Genomic DNA, 14,555 nt, shown 5'->3' on the forward strand with positions numbered 1-14,555 from the left:
GCATTCATTCATTTCACTTCTCTTATCCCTCTCATTCATTACTATTATATAGGTTTATAAGCTGTCAACTGTTATTCCAAAGTAAAAAAACAAACGCACAGGATTCTTTTCCTCAAGTTTGACACAGAAGACTCATTTGTTAAGAACCTGACCTGAACCAACAACAGGAAGATAGACACATACACACACACGAACTTTTCTCCATTTATTATAGAGCACATTCAATCACACTTGGCATATGATGTAATATACAGCAAATGTCCCATTTTTATTTTTTAAATACGAATCATTCTGAATTTCTAATATATTTATTGGCAAGGGTTTTGGACAAGCTACTGCAGATTGACAGTTTACTAACTGTAAACTATAATGAAATGACCTGTATTTAGGCACAGGTCAGACAAAATCTTCCTTTGAAATTAAAGTGGTTAGTATCCACCCAAAATATTGATACGTGAGACCAATTTTCTTCAAAATAATTCACCAGTATATGGTGTGGAAACATGATACTACAGAGACGAAGTCTTTAGAAATCAAGTGTTATACTTATTTCTCAGATAAGTCATAGCAACTAAGAAGTGTTCTCAGGAATAAGCTCTTAATCCACAAGAATTTTAACGTTAAAAACCTGGACAGAGAAGTCAGAAATCTGCACAGATCATATTTGAAAAGGAGAAGTAAGAAGCAAGTGCTGATGCATCATGCCAACGTTTCTGAAACTTCCTTCACGATAAGAATCACCTGAGACACTGTGATCTCCTGGTCCCACCCCTGGAACCCCTCAGTCACTATATCCAGAATGGGTCTCAGGAATTCAGAGAATTGGGTATACAGATAAAATTCTTTTAGACTACAGAATGGTATCTTGTCCAGTTCTAGTCTGATGGCAATTCAAAGGCATTTTATTTATTTTACTTTCATGCAAAACGCACAGTATTCTCCCATGTAAATTTTCTTTCATATAATTTTGAGCGAAAAGACATCATATGTTAGGAACTAGTATTTTGTGAATGAATAAATGAACATCATGGTTTATAATTTAGTTTCATGAGTTTTGTTGCTCACAACTAAACTTGAGTTAGACTTCAAGAAGTTAATAATTGAGTAATTTTTCAAACTGAATTTCTGGAAATGTTAAGCTGAGAATCTGACTTGATAGTTTTATACCCAACAGGACCTTTATGACCTGCTGCTTTTCATCCAAACTAGCCCAGCCAGCCTCCTTTTAAAATCTATTATAACAATATTTTCCTTTATAAAATTTTATTCTGTCTTATGTTATCATTATACAAGAATAGTATGTGATATTTACAGTGTTAATATTGACTCTGGTTATATCAACTAAATTGAACATGAAATGAACCACATAATCACGAAGGCTAACCTAATACAGAGTCCCAGTACTAATTATTGATGCCAATTTCAGTGTGACTATTTCTACATTCCTAAAATTAAATGAGTAATTGTTTAAAAAAACAAAACTAAAGTCAATATCAAGATAGCTTTGTGTTCAAAAATTAGAAATAGATGTTTTAAACTTATATATTTCTCCTGATCATTTGTCATTTTCACAGCTCATTTTATGAATATAACTTGATTTCTAGTTGGCCTTTAACCTTATTGAGTTTAACCAATTAGTAAAGACTTTTTATACCTTGTTCTTTTTATTGCATTCGTGTCATTCTCAATTTGCACGTACTCTTCAACTGAGATGGAAAAGTGAGAAAGAAAATGGACCAGAACACTAAGACTGTATATTTGACTACTTCAGTATTCCCTTCTTTGATTTTAACTCTCATTTTGGTGGCCATAAGTATCTTAAAATTTCTGAGCACGGCATAATGCTTAATACCATCTGCATTGCCATATGCTGTTCCCTTTGCTAGGGATCCCTTTCACTACAGCCAGTCACTGTTCTGTGAAGTCAGCCCACCAATCCCATCTTCTGAAGCCTCCCTTCAACTTATACCTTGACCCTGACAGAATAATCCTACTCCTTTTCTTGGTAATAATGACTGATTTTTCCCATATTTCCTGGCTCATTCAATCTCATTACTTAGCCAACCAAGCTGGAACCCTCCTAACTTTACTTCTTTCTTTCCAAATCCTTACCCTTCACCTTCCACAGCTGGTCTGTCTGCCAAGTCTACCTTCTCCAGGCACTCTACATGTATTTGTAAGCTCCCTCCCTGTACCACTCTCTTTCAGTCCTAACCAGCCTCTCTACCTCCACTTTCTCCTTGTCCAGGCCATCTTCCACATTTCAGCCAGGGCCATACTTCTAAAAATGTATTTTTGATCATGGATAAAGTCAAAAAGTTTCAGCAAGATACGAGATATTTCGTAATTTGGCTACATTTATCATTCTTGTTTTATCACTTGTTTTATTCCCTACAGTTAATGGTCTGCATTCCAACCACAGCAAATCCCCCCCAACTCCCTAAATGCCTGTGATGGTTCGTATTACTGTTCAGTTATACACTCCTTTTCTTCCATAGAGAGATTGTAATCCCTGCTCATTGTCATGTGGCCTCTACTACTCTTGAGAGAGAAACATAGTATATTGAACCCTACTTCATTGATTTGGGGCTTGACCGCATTCCTTCCTTTGATTAACAGAAAGTGGAGATGTGACACAGACCACATCTGAACAGAAACTGTAAGTGTGATTGCATCATTCAGCTCACCCCCTTGCTCTTCCTTTTTGCACGACAGTGGGAAAGCCCCACTTTGGGCTGCTCCTCTACCCTGTCCCTGCATGAGAAAGCCTGAGTGCAGAGCTAAAGCCACAGCAGTTTCATCCATCCTTTCTGTTTGCACTAAGATGTATTTTCCTCAGTCCTTACTAGAAATATTTCTATTAAAACTTCAAGAGCTACTGAAACACCTTTGTGAGACCTTCCTTTAAGTCGAAATTTATAGCTTTTCCAACACTATTTCATAGCACCCATCACATTGTATTTTAATTATTTATTTAGATGTATGTTTCAATCTCTTCAACCACAATAGACTCTTTGAGGGCAGCAACTTTTCTTTTCCTAGTCTCCAGCAGGTAGCATTAATCCTGGCAAATACGAAGGGTTCCACAGCTTGTTGAACTAACAATGCAGTATCTAATATCAAATGAAGGAAAAGTGTTTACCTCTAGCAGTTCCACTGATTGGCAGTCTTTCAAAGGAAGGGTTTATATGTTTTGAGGGCATTAACATGATTAAATGATTTATTTTGCAAACATTTATATAGCACTTAACTGTGTACTATGCATTATTGTAAGTTCTTTTAAAAAGTTACCTTATCTTAATCATCACAATAACCTTTTGAGATAGTCATTATCAGTATCCTTATTTTCAGATGAACCAGCCAAGACACAGAGAGGTTAAAAGTTTGTCTAAGTATTTAGTGATAGAGCAGGCATTTATTCCTCAACATTCCCATATCAGAGGTCATTGGTTCAATCACAAGTCTAGCAATATTAATAAGTAATTTAAAGTCTCGATTTCCTTAACTTTAAAGAGAAGGTGTAAAATCATACACTGCCTATGTGAAAGTCTGTGGTACCTAAAGACCAAAAGTGAAACTCATTCCAGAAGCTACCATTTTAATTTTCCATACTAAGTATTAATTCTGTGTAAGTCTGAGGTAGCTCTGCCATGTTTCATGGGGCAATGCACCTCTGAAGGGAGTTAGATGGTGACCGCCACCATCCCACAGGTGAGGCCAGTTTGTCTCTTTGGGTTCACAGGGTTTCCAAGAATTTAGAAATGGCTTCCAAAAAATTGCTTCTTTTTAGTTGATGGGGAAAAAATAATGCAACTAGTTAATAAATATGAAGAATATTATTCAGTTTCTTGATGGAATAGCAAAGGTTAAATGGAAAATGATAAACATATGTGCTCCAAAAATTCACGTATTCACAGATGAATTCCTCATTTGTATGTAATATCTCTATATGTATTCCTAAAATGAACATAAGATGCATTCATTTTTCAACATATTTTGAAATACAGCATAATTGTATTTTATATGTAGGCAGATGCCAGAACATTTGAAAAATCCCATGCATTAAAAGAAATGTAAGGTCATGAAACTGAGACTATTACTCTTGGCACCTAGGAAATTAAAAATGTACTAGAGGAAAAAGAGGAAATATCAGAGAGCACTGAAAAGGAAACTGTAATCCAATTACATAAATGAGTGTAGATACCACTTTTGTCCATTGTACGAATGTGGTTTTTAAGCACACAGTTCTGCATTTATTTGAAGGAAGACAGCACTAACTTATTTACTTATTTAGTTGACTAAAAATAGTCTAACATTACTTAATGAGTCATTTATTTGTATGTATTCAGTCCATTTTTTCTCCTACCCATGTGTGAGCACTCTCTATTTCACTATCCAGAAACTGTGTAGATAATTAGAGGAACCTGTTATCTGTGGAAGCCAACTATTTGAGTAAGTCAAATCAATGATCTTTTACCCCCAGGAGTGTAACTCATACTCAGAGGGGGCCATTAGGTAAAATTTTTCAATATCAATTTTATGTACCTTATTCCATACTATAAATCTAACTCACAGAATTTGGAACACTTTTATTATAAAACCAATACTGAAAACATCTTTTAGACTTTATCTTTTATCCAAGAGGGAGACCCATTAGCAGTCATATTTGGATTCATAACAATTACTGGAAATATGTTTATTTACAACATAACTGTATATAAAACTCACATAAAAGCTATCAGTCCACTAGAATACATTTTCCCCTCAATCCTTAGAGAAGATACATCAAATGGAATTAGTTGGGTTTTCTTTGATATAAATCATCTCTTCTCTGTTACTGCTATAAACGATCCATAATTACATATGATGGAGAGGAAATACTCTTAACATAAATATAACAATGGGAAGAATGGGTTGTTCTGAAAAACTTTATATGAAGGTCAATTGCTATCACTGGAATTTTCTGCTTTTTTTGTCCAAGGACCACTGGAAGACAGATTTTGTATTTCCCTGTCAGCTTATGTTTGACTTTTGCCATTTAAATAAATACAATGTAAAAAGTCATAGAAGAGGTAATGGGTGCTTCCAGCTTTTCTACTAACACAAGAAAGATGCAAGGGCTCTAATATTCTTAGTCACTGACATTTACAACTATGGGTTTGTTTTTAATACAGGGCAGTGAGCAATGTACTTAAGGCCTCAGAAAATGCTTTATGGCATACAGTAAAGGTGAATCACTTTTTTACTAGATTTATTAGCTAGAAGAATTGCAATCTCAAGAGGAAATTTAGCCAGTTTGAACCCAAGTAAGTGCTTCTTAGAGTTATTTCCTCTTGAATTCTCAGCAGGACTCAGGCATTCTAAATGTCCTATTCAGGGATCCTGATTTCTTTCCCCCAGCTGGTTTCTGCCACCTTGGGTACCAACAGAGTACTCATTAACAAACTAATTGATTTTTATTAATTATCTGTGGTATAATCTTTCCACTGTTTTCCCCCCTAGTATCTAAGCTTATTAACTCCAAATATACACACACACACAAAACATAATTAGTCCTGAAGAAACTTTGGAATGAGAATGAACTCAAACAGATTGCACAAATCAAAGTATTAAGAAAAGCTAGACATTCTATTTTAAAACTGCCACTCCACAAAAGTGATATAGAATTATAAATATTGACCTAAAAAGAAAGAGAATTGGAGAGAATACTAAGGTAGCTCTTAAAAGCAGTTCACATATTAGTTAAAATACAGTTTTACATTTAAATCATAATTATAAGAAAACTATTCAAATGAAAACAATTCTGTAGAGGACAAATTCTCAGCCATCCAAGAGAACAGACACTTCCGTAATGTTTTTCTGAAGTGTTGGCTACAGTCTTTAATAAAGATTTAAATCAACATAAACTGCATTATCAAAATGTTATCATAAAAAGATAACTGTGGCAGTGTCTATCAAATAGCCTCAGAAGGATGCAATATCATGGTAGTTATTGAAAACATGGAGTTTGGGATCAAAGTTCCCATATCCAAGTCACTGCTCTGCATCTTTCTAGCTGAGTGATTTGGGGCAAGTTCCTTAACCTCTATGAGCCTCAGATTCCTTCCTTCTTATATTGGGTTAATATAGTACCTGTCTCATCAGGTTGTTATGGAATGAAGGGAGATGAGGCTTACTGCCATTCACAGTGTATAATAAAGTTTCAATAAATGATATATCTGTGATGATCATCGTATCATCCTTTTTGTTATTTAGTCCTGGGTTTACTGATATACACGTATCAATATAAAATAAGCTACAAAGTTTATTTTAAAAGAAAGTTACTCTATATTTCCAGTTTTACCCAATATTTTACATTGAGTCTTTCACAGGGTCTAATAAAGACTCATTAGCTAGTCTCTACCCCCCACCAATCACACACACTTTCTCCATCATTCTCATCATCCTTAGTACCACAGGTAGCACAGTTGACTTCCACATTAGTGTCGTCTTCTATTTGTCTCTTGATCAGTTCTCACAACCAAAACCACTATTGGATCCAAATGTGTTTTCCCTGCAAATGGCTAGGCACTGTTATCCTCACTATTTCTGTGGTTTTACTCTAGCTTATATACTCCTTACTATTAGTTGTACTATTAGGGCATCTTCTTTATTAGCTTTCAAACCACCTATGAATAATTCTCAAAAAAGTATTTTTGACATTTAGTATATAGTGCCTTTACTAAAATATACCTATAAATGATAGATGAGAAAAACAAATGTCCAGAATCCAACCAGTGAACAATTATCTTCCTCTGGTAGTTTTCTGATGGTTATCATTCTTCCCTCAGAACTCCTAATATCCTCTGAATCAAGCTGGGCCTCATATTTATAAACTCGAGAACTTACCTCTTTATTCAAAATACATTATTTCCTGCTAAAGTTCTTTATGCTTTACTGTTTTCGCCTTGCACCAGAATTAATGTCAGAAATGTGGTCTTGGTTAAAAAATCACCTCCAAATTTTTTTTTTTAATTTTTATTGGAGTATAGTTGCTTTACAATGTTGTGTTAATTTCTGCTATACAGCAAAGTGAATCAGTTATACATATACATATATCCCCTCTTTTTTGGATTTCCTTCCCATTTAGGTCACCAAAGAGCACTGAGTTCCCTGTGCTATACAGTAGGTTCTCATTAGTTATCTATTTTATGCATAGTAGTGTATATATGTCAATTCCAATCTCCCAATTCATCTCACCCCCTTGATACCCATAAGTTCATTTTCTATGTCTGTGTCTCTATTTCTGCTTTGCAAATAAGTTCATCTGTACCATTTTTCTAGATTCCACAGAGATAAACCCACACACCTATGGTCACCTAATCTATGACAAAGGAGGCAAGAATATACAATGGAGAAAAGACAGTCTCTTCAGTAAGTGGTGCTGGGAAAACTGGACAACTACATGTAACAGAATGAAATTAGACCACTCCCTAACACCATACACAAAAATAAACTCAAAATGGATTAAAGACCTAAACGTAAGGCCAGACACTATAAAATTCTTAGAGGAAAACATGGGCAGAATACTCCTTAATTGCAGCAAGGTCTTTTTTGACCCATCTCCTAGAATAATGAAAATAAAAACAAACAAATAGGACCTAATTAAACTTAAAAGCTTTTGCACAGCAAAGGAAACCATAAACCAAAATGAAAAGACAACCCTCATAATGGGAGAAAATATTTGCAAACGAAGCAAGCAACAAGGGATTAATCTCCAAATTTCTTTTAAATCCATTAAGTCATTCAACTAACTTATACTGGGCAACCTTTATGCATCAGATATTCATGCAAAGTGTAAAAGATTTTTTAAGAAGATTTGTTAGTCCCTTAGAAAAAAAAGGTAAATTGAAACTATCAGAGTTCTGAAAGATTAAATTATACATACATAGACTTAGCAAAGTGCAACTTTTCAAAACTAGACAAAAAAATACTACAAAACAGGAAGAATTTAGTGACAAAATCCTCCAGGAGCTTCTTATAGGAATGGTCTGATTAATCTTAACAATGCATAGAAACGTGCTATGGTGATGGGGAATGCCATTCCAACTTATGTAAGAGCATCTACAAAGGCACAAAGGCATTTAAATACAAAGAGTGTTTGGGAAATGGTGAAAAGTTTGATGTGCCTGGAAAGGATTAATTTAATGCAGAGAAGGAGGAAGGGGAACTGAGAAGTAAAATATGGCCGACCCATTCAGTGTCCCAGATTACGAGTTCCTACTTAGCCAACAGGATCCCAGAAGATATTTTTAATAAGTGGAACAAAATGATTACCTTGTCTCTTCAGAAGAATAGTCTAGTTGCAATACGGAGAAAAGATAATGGCCGAGAGGAGATTTTGCTGGCAGGGAGAGAAGTGAGAAGGCTATTCCAGCAGCACAGATCAGCGACAATAGGCAAGTTGGGTAAATTTGATCTTTCCAAAGTACCTTGTATCACCTCTACACAGTGTTACCAGTTAACACTGAAATGCAAGGTCTTCCACCCCAGACAAGTAGTAGGCTTTTTACACAGAATGCTTCCATGAGGTTTGAGCATCAATAATGAATGAGAAGAAGATTTGGATATTAGGGACATTTCTGGTATAGAACCAAAATAACTGGTTGAATTTAAGGAGTGAAACAGAAAAATTAGCCAAGAATGATCCTAATGTTTCTAGCTTAGAGACAGAGAATACAGGACAAGTATTACATTTTGTTAGGTAATATAAATTTTATTTTCCAAGTGCACGGTGTGCACCTCTCCTGGTAGAAATACAGATAATATGCTCAGGAGAGAGATCAACACAAGAGAAATAGAATCTGGCATCACTAGTAAACGGATGGTAGATGATGTACTGCCAGTGGATGAAATCCTGCAGGGAGACCATGTGAAGAAAAACACAAATGCACCCTAGAAATTATCTGTATTTAAACAGCAGATAGAAGAGGAGCCAGAAAAACGAAGACTAAGAAAAGATAGTCAGGAGAATAGGAATAGAAGCAAGAGAAAATCATAACCATAAGCCGAAGAAAGTGAATTTCAAGAAGCAGTGGGAGGAAGTAAAGGCTATGGAGAAGTTATGGGAGATAAGATATGAAAATGGTTACCAATTTGCAGAAATGTATTATTTCAGAGAGTAAGTGGTAGAAGCATAAGCCTAAGAGTAGAGTGTTGAAATGTCATTTCATGGTGAGAAGGAAAATAAGAGAATATACAGAACATTTACAATCAACTTTCATTGATGCTAAAGGATGGCTTTGCATAGTGGTCTTCTGATAGGATGGCAGGAAACTAAGAAATTATTTGTAAAGTTTGTTTGTTTTTTAAAGGAACTATTTGGGGACTTAGATGAAGGAAAAGAAGAAGGCCTGAAGATCCAGGAAAGATTAAACATATATAACAGTTCTGGATCCAGTGGAACATGGGGGTTCAGATACACAGTAACTTTCTGAGAATAAAGGAATGAAAGGCATCTATATAAGGAAATATGCGTGTTTTAACAATGGTAGATATTAATTCATCCATGGAGTTATATTTGCATTTATTTTCCTTGACCAATATTAAATACTACTATGAAAACAGACAAGAATACATTCTCTGCATCTGCTTAAATATTTATCTCAGACAAGTAGATAGAAATAGGTAAAGGTTTGCTGTCATTATCTGTGTGCTTGTTTATTTTACCTATCATGTAGATTCTCATTTCTGAGCTCATCTCATTTCAGAATTTTCCCCTTTAACTAAGAACATTTATCCTTCATGTTATCTCCTTCATAACCAAAGTTAAACAAAGTGAAGTGATTTTTATGTCCACACTTTGAAAGTGAAAATGTCCTTTCTCTCCTCTTTGATCAATGTTCTATTTCATCAGTGCTCTGATTTCTACTTGTCAAGAAAAAGAACCGAATACATTTTTACTAACAGATTACTGATTGATAATTTAATGAGACATGAGCAGGGAACAGTGTTTTAACTTAGGAAGTGGTTCTTTAGTGATGAAGTTGCAGGTAGTACAGGATAATGGGAATAACACCCATGCAGTTCCTGTATTTCCCAAACAACACACAGAAATTGCTGGTCTACTTATATAGAAAGTTGGACCTGAATGCAATTACACTTCAACTTAAATCTTTAAACATACCAGGGTATTTTTATTAGGCTATAAATATTTATGACTTAACATAAAAAATACCAAAAAAGTAACAAATTGAGAATACATGTGCAACATGTGTAATAAATTTACAATAGCAAAAATGTGAGAACAAGTCAAATGTCTGGCTATAGATAAGAAGTTAAAAAATTACTTTGTGTGACGAATACTTTGCTTCCATTAAACAGTCAAGCTATTTAGTTATTTTTACAAGTTTGCCATTTATGTGTACTATAAGATCATGTGAAATAAAATATAAAATAAAAATTAAGAACACATACTAAAATTTTGACTGGTTATTTTTGAGTTGTAGTTGGGTGATTATCTTCTTCAATTTTTTTCATTTTTGAAATGGACATTTTATGATTAAAATACATAAATTTTTACAAATATTATAAACATTTAGGAGTAGAGAGGTGGGGCAAAGTAGTAAGATACAAAGGCAGCATCTTTTCAGCTAGTATATGCAGGTCTAACTTGAGGTTCAAATGTTTTCACCAGGCTCTATTGCCTGTTGCACTTCGTATTAACTTTTACTTTCTTTGCAGCACCCTCAAAAGGACTGAAAAGCAACAAGCAAACCTGCTCAGCTCCAGAAATCTTTTGCCTTCTATGTATATCAATGGCAATAAATTATGCTAGTTAAGTACCATTAACAAGTTTTCTCATATATATAACTTTTATGTATGATGATTACAATTATTGCCCTCTTTTAGCACTACTTTAGCTGGAATTTAATAGAATATGTCACAATATACTTAAACAAAATAGTCTGTCTTGAGTCACATTAAATAAAAAGTTATCATAGCCTATCCAACAATCTTTCTCAAAGAAGCTGAAGACTAAAGTAGCAGGATACAAAATTAATGCACAGAAATCTCTTACATTCCTATACACTAATGATGAAAAATCTGAAAGTGAAATTAAGGAAACACTCCCATTTACCACTGCAACAAAAAGAATAAAATACCTAGGAATAAACCTACCTAAGGAGATAAAAGACCTGTATGCAGAAAACTATAAGACACTGATGAAAGAAATTAAAGATGATACAAATAGATAGAGAGATATACCATGCTCTTGGATTGGAAGAATCAACATTGTGAAAATGACTAACTACCCAAAGCAATCTACAGATTCAATGCAATCCCTATCAAACTTCCAATGGCATTTTTCACAGAACTAGAACAAAAAATTTAACAATTTGTATGGAAACACAAAAGACCCCGAATAGCCAAAGCAATCTTGAGAAAGGAAAATGGAGCTGGAGGATTCAGGCTCCCTGACTTCAGACTATAGTACAAAGCTACAGATATCAAGACAGTATGGTATTGGCACAAAAACAGAAATATAGATCAATGGAACAGGATAGAAAGCCCAGAGATAAACCCACGCACATATGGTCACCTTATTTTTGATAAAGGAGGCAAGAATATACAATGGAGAAAAGACAGCCTCTTCAATAAGTGTTGCTGGGAAAACTGGACAGCTACATGTAAAAGAATTAAATGAGAACACTCTCTAACACCATACACAGAAATAAACTCCAAATGGATTAAAGACCTAAATGTAAGGCCAGACACCATCAAACTCTTAGAGGAAAACATAGGCAGAACACTCTATGACATAAATCACAGCAAGATCCTTTTTGACCCAGCTCCTAGAGAAGTGGAAATAAAAACACAAATAAACAAATGGGACCTAATGAAACTTAAAAGCTTTTGCACAGCAAAGGAAACCATAAACAAGACAAAAAGACAACCCTCAGAATGGGAGAAAATATTTGCAGATGAAGCAACTGACAAAGGATTAATCTCCAAAATTACAAGAAGCTCATGCAGCGCAATATCAAAAAAACAAACAACCCAATCCAAAAATGGGCAGAAGACCTAAATAGACATTTCTCCAAAGAAGATATACAGATTGCCAACAAACACATGAAAGAATGCTCAACATCATTAATCATTAGAGAAATGCAAATCAAAACAATAATGAGATATCACCTCACACCAGTCAGAATGGCCATCATCAAAAAATCTACAAACAGTAAATGCTGGAGAGGGTGTGGAGAAAAGGGAACCCTCTTGCAGTATTGGTGGGAATGTAAATTGATACAGCCACTATGGAGAACAGTATGGAGGTTCCTTAAAAAACTAAAAATAGAACTACCATACGACCCAACAATCCCACTACTGGGCATATACCCTGAGAAAACCATAATTCAAAAAGAATCATGTACCAAAATGTTCATTGCAGTTCTATTTACAATAGCCAGGACATGGAAGCAACCTAAGTGTCCATCAACAGATGAATGGATAAAGAAGATGTGGCACATATATACAATGGAATATTACTCAGCCATGAAAAGAAACGAAATTGAGTTATTTGTAGTGAGGTGGATGGACCTAGAGTCTGTCATACAGAGTGAAGTAAGTCAGAAAGAGAAAAACAAATACCGTATGCTAACACATATATATGGAATCTAAAAAAAAAAAAAAAAAAAAAGGTCATGAAGAACCTAGGGGCAGGACGGGAATAAAGACGCAGACCTACTAGAGAATGGACTTGAGGACACAGGATGGAGGGGAAAGGGTAAGCTAGGACAAAGTGAGAGAGTGGCATGGACATATATACACTACCAAATGTAAAACCGATAGCTAGTGGGAAGCAGCCACATAGCACAGGGAGGTCAGCTCGTGCTTTGTGACCACCTAGAGGGGTGGGATAGGGAGGGTGGGAGGGAGACGCAAGAGGGAGGAGATATGGGGATATATGTCTATGTATAGATGATTCGCTTTGTTATAAAGCAGAAACTAACACACCATTGTAAAGCAATTATACTCCAATAAAGACGTTTAAAAAAAAAAAAAAAGAAGCTGAAGACTGACTACTGGCCAAGGAGGAGAATAATTTTTACAAAGGTGTGAGGTAAAAGAAATGTCTGTATATCTTAATTTTTATCTTTTTTCTTAAAATCTACTCGTCCTTTGTAACCCCATGCAACATATCAGAGAATCTTAGAAATCACACACACTTCTCAGATTTTCCACCTAATTTAAACAAAACACTATTAAAATTCTTTGGTTGTAATTTTGGTGTGTAAGTGAATTTCTTTCTTTGCTCAGTATAGACCACTGAGAGGATCATAGAAATGGGGCTTTGCATGGATCTCTCCACTTCCTCTGGTTACAGTAAAACCAAACAAACAAAAAACACTACATACCACATGTAAGACATGTAAGATTGTATTGGACTACATCCAATCACAGAATCCAAAGTAGCTGAGCTGAAATGACTCGAATCAGACAAAATCCAAAGTACATCCCATACAGTGAACAATTCATATATTGCTTATTGATGACCTTTCATCTGATGTTGAATAACTAGTTTTAAGGGTAAATCCTCAGGATTACAAACGTTGGCAAATTTTTTTAATACCTATTTTCCCCCATTGTTCAGTAAGCAAAGATCTATAGTCTAAAAAGAATGAAAACTATTGGCATTTTATTTCATTCTTAACTCTTCTAAATTTTGACTCCTCAGCTTTGATACTTCTAGATGAAAAAGTAAAAACAAATGAAACAAACTTTTAAAATCTAGAGAAAGTATGAAGATTGTACAATAGTTAGAAGATTCAGCTCTGTAAACCAATCAAAAAAAATGTTAACATGTAAAGATAATCATATTATATAATTTTTCAATAAATAACACGGTAGGAAATTAAAACACTACAACCACAGACAATATATATCAACAAGAAGCACAATTCTCAGTGTTACAATGTTATGATGAGCTGCACTGGGGTTTTCCTTCAGTTTTTTAATTATCAAATATAAAATCAAAGGCAGTGATTTTAAAACAAATGCACACAAACTTCTCCAACTAGGTTATATAAACTCACAGAAAAGAAAAAGGAAAAGAAAGTCCTCAATGGCCAGGAAAGAGACAACAGAATTAGAGAAATGTTCTGTATCTAACACCAAAGTACTATGACAATTTTGTGAGACATAAATAAGATTACTATAAAAATTGCAAATTATGATCTATGGTATTCCTGAACCTCCATTTGCTTCCTTACCAGGCATGTTTCCTCTGAGATTTAATGAAGTCATGCTAATAGGAATAAGCTCAGATCTTGGTGAGAATCAAAGAATAGCAAAGAGGAAAATCAATGATTCTACTAGTTAGCTCTTTTGAAAAATGTTCACTTGCGCAGGGAGCAAGGGAATTAGACATCTACCTTTGTGCTTTTATCTTGTAGGTCAGTTAATAGTCCTATCACAGGCCCAATAGGATCTGATTCTATTTTATGCATGAACACTAGTCAGGTGATATATTGCTCTTTAAATTCTGGCATCACATTCTTTTTCTTCACTGTGCT

The 14,555-nt window shown here is 34.7% G+C and overlaps 2 long non-coding RNA genes across 2 annotated transcripts in view; both read right to left on the minus strand.

The window, feature by feature from the left end:
• Positions 1-14,555, minus strand: part of LOC309659065 — a 659,967-nt gene that overhangs the window by 92,231 nt on the left and 553,181 nt on the right. The gene's annotated exons all lie outside the window — the stretch shown is intronic.
• LOC309659021 overlaps positions 7,027-14,555 on the minus strand; it is a 226,238-nt gene continuing 218,709 nt past the window's right edge. The window contains exon 4 of the long non-coding RNA XR_014262509.1: positions 7,027-12,723. This is a non-coding gene — a long non-coding RNA (uncharacterized lncRNA). The remainder of the gene's footprint in view (positions 12,724-14,555) is intronic.

The sequence above is a fragment of the Balaenoptera physalus genome (genome assembly GCF_965194825.1).
Source record: "Balaenoptera physalus genome assembly, chromosome: 3".
NCBI lineage: Eukaryota > Metazoa > Chordata > Mammalia > Artiodactyla > Balaenopteridae > Balaenoptera > Balaenoptera physalus.